Source organism: Mus pahari, chromosome 4 (genome assembly GCF_900095145.1).
Source record: "Mus pahari chromosome 4, PAHARI_EIJ_v1.1, whole genome shotgun sequence".
Taxonomy (NCBI): domain Eukaryota; kingdom Metazoa; phylum Chordata; class Mammalia; order Rodentia; family Muridae; genus Mus; species Mus pahari.
Window position 1 is genome coordinate 54,750,693 of NC_034593.1, and position 6,645 is coordinate 54,757,337.

At 42.1% G+C, this 6,645-nt stretch overlaps 1 pseudogene; it reads right to left on the minus strand.

Moving 5' to 3' along the window:
- Positions 1–5,299: 5,299 nt before the first annotated feature.
- Positions 5,300–6,645, minus strand: LOC110320794 (annotated as a pseudogene).

Consider the following 6,645-nt stretch of genomic DNA (forward strand, 5'->3'; position numbering starts at 1 on the left):
ATACTACTAATTAATTTTTTACCATAGAAATTTCAAGCATAAACAAACAGAAGATGAGAATAAGGTTATTAAGAGTCATCTATTACCACCCAAACCGGATAATTATCAACAGTTTGCCAACCTTGCTGGCACTAAAGCATTATCATCAGAGAATTCTGGAGAGTTTCCAGTCTCAGATGAGCTCTGCTTCCTTATCAAGTGTGCTTTTTAGTGAGCATAGGATCTGTAGACCCCTGAGGGCTCAGTTTCTGCAGCATACCAAAGCCAGCAGCAGCCAAGGACCAGGAGCTGCCTTTTGGAGTGTGTGTATCTTTTCCAATGCCAGGTCTCTACACTGTACTGTAGATAGCAGAAACTGGCAGGAAAATGGTACCTTAGGCCACTTACTGGGTGGTTTTCTAGCATGTTGAGATACTTTCCTGCAAATACCTTTCCCTCACACACTAGACAGCATATTTCTAGCATGCTGCACAAGTGTTACACTACAGGGATTTTTACCATCCAGTGAGACACAGAACACCTTCAGCAGAATCTCAGCTTCCAAGGTGGAACAGGGCAAGAAGAGCTTCCTGATCACTCCATCTTAACCTAGAGCCTAGTTCAGATACTTGCTATTGTCTTCCTTACTGCTTTGTTGTCTTTATATCTCATGAGCCAACTCCTAATTAGGAGTTGACATTGTTAGGTTCAGAAATTGTTCTGGTTGTGATTTTATTTTCATTCTAAACCCTTTCTGCCCAAATTATTATCTGTATTATTCCTGATGAATTGAGGCTTGCACAAACTAGTCACCAAGGGAATTCCCAAAACAACATAGGCTATTCCCATTGCACTAGTTTACTTTCTAAAACTCAAACGTAAGACCCGATAGCTGCAGACACTTTGGACACAGGATTTGGTGGAGTTGAGTTGGAAATGACCCGGGAACCTCCACCCTGAGAACTAGCTCTAGTCCCATCTGAAAGTGTTATGTAAGTTCCCAAGGAAGAAAAGCAATCAATCGTCTTACTCAGCTGTAAAGCCTAGGAAGCACAACTGACCAGCATGGCACGATACCTTCAAGTGTGGCACTTACTTCTTGCACGTGACCATCTAATTCGACTCAGGGCCAACTCAATAGGAATACTGTAAACCTAACCAATTACTCATGGCTGGTGAGGTAATGGATGTACAGGGAAAACCTACTAATGACACTTTCCAAACCAACATAATTTTTGTCTGCATTTTAAAACCCAACTATCCTGTACCCACAGGTAAGTGTAGCTGTCATTCCCCATCAAAGCTTCTTCTTCTTTTTTTTTTTTTCAGAAGATGAGGATAATTACAAAAATTTACAACTAATCACAATGCAGATAAGGAACTGACCAACTCCAAGTGATGTATCTACAGCACAACTCCTGTGCCTAAAGTTCAGGGAACATTGGGGAAGTAGTTGAAAGGCTGTAAGAGCCAGAGATCTAGGATGTCTGATGCGAGATCGCATCTTCTATACTCAACAAAGAAGCTGCACCCATGAAATGTCATCAATAGGGTGACCTAAAGAACTGACAGTCACACTGTCAGTTGACATGCCAAGATGGCTGGGAGGGATCTTACAAGATCCCATTCCCAGATGAAGAGCTACAGACAATTAATGGCTGCTGAGAAATGGAGATTCAGTCCTTTTCAGAGATGAGCCTCCAGATATATTGCCTAATCCTAAGTAATCAACCCTTAAAACATAAACATGAGAAATGAACTTAGCAGGTTATATTTGTATGTGCGTAGGCATATATGTAAATACATGTGTGTGTGAATTATGTATGTGTATATATGTATGTAATAATGATTATTAAAGAAAAGGAGGTCACTGGGGCTGAAAAGACACTCCTTGGTTAAGAGCATTCCCTGCTCTTGCAGAGGATTGAGATTCAGTTCCCAGCCCATCATGGGTGACAACGCTTTGCCATTAGTTCTATCTGACGCAGTCTTGTCTTTTTTTTTTTTTTTTTTTTTTTTTTTTTTTTTTTTTTTTTTTTTTTTGGTTTTTCGAGACAGGGTTTCTCTGTGTAGCCCTGGCTATCCTGGAACTCACTTTGTAGACCAGGCNGTTTCTCTGTGTAGCCCTGGCTATCCTGGAACTCACTTTGTAGACCAGGCTGGCCTCGAACTCAGAAATCCACCTGCCTCTGCCTCCCGAGTGCTGGGACTAAAGGTGTGCGTCACCACACCTGGCTGATGCAGTCTTTATAGTCTCCATGGGTTTTGCCTACATCCAGGCAAAACTCTCATATACATTAAATGAATGAATGAATGAATCCTTTAAAATTATTTAATTGATTTACTTTACATCCCAACCATAGTTTTGTATCCTCCTCTCCTCCCAGTCTTTCCATCACATCCTTCCCTCCCCTGTCCACTCCTCCTGCTTTTCTCTTCAGAAAAGGGGAGCCCCCCCCATGAATATCAATTAGCCCTAGCATATCAAATTGCAGTAAGACTAGGTTCTTCTTCTCTCGTTGAGGTTAGTCTAGGTAGTCCAGTAGGAGAAAAGAGTCCCAAAGCTAGGCAACAGTCATAGACAGCCCATGATCTGACCGTTAGGAGTCTCACAAGAAGGCCAAGCAATACCACTGCTGCAGACATGCAGAGGGCCTAGGCCAGTCCCATGCAAACTCTGTGGTCGGCAGTTCAGGTCCTGTGGGCACCTATAGGGTCAGGTTAATTGGGTCTGTGGGTTTTCTGTGATGGCCTTGACCTCTCTGACTCCTACAATTCTTCCTCCCCCTCTTCCGCAGGATTCCCCAAGCTCCACCTAATGTTTGGCTGTGGGTACCCGCATCTGTTTTTATCAGTTGCTGGGTAAAGCCTCTCTGATGACTAAGTTATGCTAAGCTCCTGTCTGTAAGTATAGAAGAAAACCCTTAACACTGTCAGGGGTGGGCTCCCTCTCATAGCATGGGTGTCAAGCTCGACCAATCATTGGTTGGCCATTCTTCAATTTTTGCCCTGGTATATCTTGTAGGTAAGACAAATTATAGGTTGAAAGTTGTGTGGCTGGATTGTTGTCCTAATCCCTCCATTGGAAGTCTTGCCTGGAAGATAGCCCATTCTGGCTCCATATCCCCTATTGCTAGGATTCTTATCTAGGGTCACCCTGGGAGTTTCCATTGCCTGAGGGTTCTACCTCATCCTAGAGATGCCCACTGGTTACAAGCATTTCTGACTCTAGCAGAGGATCAGGGTTCAGTTCCCAGTATACACTGGGTGACTAAGCATTGTCCTTAACTCTCGTTCCAGCCTCCCCTTTTCCAGTTATCTCTCCAAGTACTCTCTACTTCAGTCCTCCACACCTGACCCTTCCTGTTCTCATCCTCACTACTCTCCCCTAATCCACCCAAAATATCTATTCTATTTTCCCTTCTCAGTGAGATTCATGCATCCTCTCTTGAGCCTTCCTTTTTCTTAGGGTTTTTTTTTTGGGGGGGGGAGGGATCATGGTAAATATATACATAAATAAATACATAAATATTTTAATTTTTTCCTTTCTTTCTTTTTTTTTTTTACATAAAAGAGATCATGAGCTTGAGAGTTCATAGGAGCATATGTCGATCGCTTCTCCTGCTGCTATGATAAAGTACCCTTGCAAAAGCATCTTGAGGAAGAAAGGGTCTATTTTGGCTCAGAGTTCTAGATTACAGTCCATCATGGTGGTAAAGTCATGGCATCCTGAGTCTGAGGGACCTGATAGTATTGCACAGTGAGACAAACAGAGGGGGATTAGAGAAGGGACAAGGAGGAGTGAAAATGATCTAAATACAGAACCCTAATATGAAATTCTCAAGGAAAAAAGGGAATTCATGCAATGTTCTCCAACAATGCCTGGTCACTACATTTTTTACTGTGAACTTTTCCAGTTTACAAAACGCAGAATATTAAGTTACTAAAACAATCTCAGAGTATAAGGGATACTTCAAGGCTTTCCTAGTCTCCTGCTACAGTTCAGTCAGCAATTCCCAAGGAGGTGGCAACAGTGGCAGTGATTTGTGCACTGACTATGACAAGAAAGGATGGGAAAGAACATCTCTTGAGGGTTTTTATGATTAATATTGACAGGAGTAACCTAGGAAACAAGCCACAGGCACTGTAATGATTATCTATATTAGGCTAGTCTCTGGACATATCTAGCAGACATTACTATCTTATTAGGTTCATTGGGGTAGGAAGACATACTCTAAAATAGATGGCCTCATTCTATGGATTTGGATGCTGTATGGAGAAAAAGAGAAGGATGCTAGCTAAGTACATGCCTCTGCTTGTCTCATTGTGGATGCAATATAATCAATCCCTCAAGCTCAGGATGCCATGATTTCGCCCATTAAACTCTGAGCCAAGATAGACCCTTCCTTCCCCAAGATGCTTTTGTCAGGGTATTTTATCATAGCAACAGGAAAATAATTGACATAAGGTCCTTCCTATAACAACTATAATATGCATGGCAAAATATCTCCTCTAACCATACATAACTGAGAAAATACTCTGGGTAGTTCCAACCCCCCCCAATAATTAGAATATAATAAGCCTTTCAGAATATGACATTAAAAAATACCAACTTCAATGTATGTGTGGTGTAACACTTAATACACAAATCTAGTCAGAATAACTAGAAATATCTTCAAAATATACGGTGAGCAAGTATTACTTTCCTAAACATCTCAAGTAAATATTGAGTTTAAAAACACACACACACGGGTTGGAGAGATGGCTCAGTGGTTAAGAGCACTGACTGCTCTTCAAATCCCAGCAACCACATGGTGGCTCACAACCATCGGTAATGAGATCTGAAGCCCTCTTCTGATGCATCTGAAGACAGTTACAGTATACTTATATATAATAATAAATAAATCTTTTTTTGCATTTCAATATTAAAATAATCTTTATTTACTTACTTACATTATACCAACTGAGGTTGTTTAATAATTATAACAAAATCATAACACTAACAGTGATTCAACAATATTTTTTTCTCTTAAAAAACACCTTTAATTTTGAACATCCTATTTTCCAATTAAGAACAAATAAATCATTACATAACAAAAATACTTGGTTTCAAAAAAAAAAAGTCAAAGCCAGGCATGGTGGCGCACGCCTTTAATCCCAGCACTCAGGAGGCAGAGGCAGGCGGATCTCTGAATTCGAGGCCAGCCTGGTCTACAAAGTGAGTTCCAGGACAACCAGGGCTATACAGAGAAACCCTGTCTCGAAAAACCACCAAAAAAAAAAGTCACAACCATTATTAAAGAGCAAGTAAACACGTTAGCTATCCTATGTACAGGTGGAATATGGTGACAACTGCACCTGCAGATGTAGTAGTCCATTGGAGTAATGCCTTTGTCACGGTCTTAGACAAATTCTGAACTAGTGTACAGTTCAGCTGTGCCAGCATGCTGATCTTAGCATGCTTAGATGCTCTATACTTGTTCTTGATAGTCATGTGCTTTGGAAGGTCGCCGTTCACCATGACTATATTCTTAGCCAGGTGCTGTATAACAGGAAGCAGGGATTCTTCAGTGTAGGATAGGTAGTGCTGCAGAGTTGGTGTCCATTCACTGTTCTCAAGAATTTCCAGTGCTAAGCAAAAGGCCCCAGCTGCAATTTGAGAAGGAGCAAAATGTGCCATGTCGTAGTCCAGCATAGAGCGTGCCATGAGGTATTTGGCCAAAGTGTGCTGCTCAGTGTCAACCTCTCCAATTTTAGATGCTCTATGGAGGAAGTGCAGAGGCAGAGGGCAACCCAGACTGAAGTTCAGAACTCTCAGAATCTTCATCTCAGAATTCTCTCCATCTGTCTGATCTGGTGCTTAGCTAAGTGTTGTTAGTTCCAAATGCAAAGTCATCTATTTCTGGAGGGTACATCTCATTCATGCTTGCAATAAACATGGCAGTTACACCAACCAGCTGCAGCATCTTCTTGGGCACACAACTGTTCTGCATGAACCAATCAATCATGGACACAGTCCATGTACATGGTCTCCTGCAGCAGCCTACATTTCATCTGAACCTGTATTTGCCATCCTAATGGATGGTTCTCATGTTTCCAGTGACTTCACAACCCTGTAGGTATTTTGGCCTAACTGCCTGCTCTTCCTCCAGTTGTCTGAGTAAGCATAGATATCTTTTACATACTCACTACAGAGGTTTGGGTCAGCTCCATCATCTGCATCTATGTCACTCAATGCAAGAATTGCATCTGAGAAGGTCTGACACAGATATTCTTCTGCAGGTGCACATCCAGATGTTTCCACTGGGCTTGGAGAGGGATTAACATAGGTTCAGGAGAAAGCTTCTCTTCTCTAGCATGTTCAAGTTCAGGTTGGGGCTCAGCCAGTTCCACCTCTGGCTCACACACTGGCACCTTCTCCACAGGTTTTGGTAGGACTTTAACAGTACCTTTTCCAGTACCTAACATTTTCGCTTCTTTTTCCAGAGGCACTCTTGTCTGGACCTGTGTGACTTTAGTACCAATCTTTCCAAGAGCAGTTCTCCATCTCAGTCTGGGCTTGGAGGCAGCAACAATTGCCACAGGTACACGCTTGGCTCCGGCCATACTGACCCTGGCCTTATTTTCTGTGTTAATTTTCGTGTTCCTAGTGCCCCTGAGCGCCAT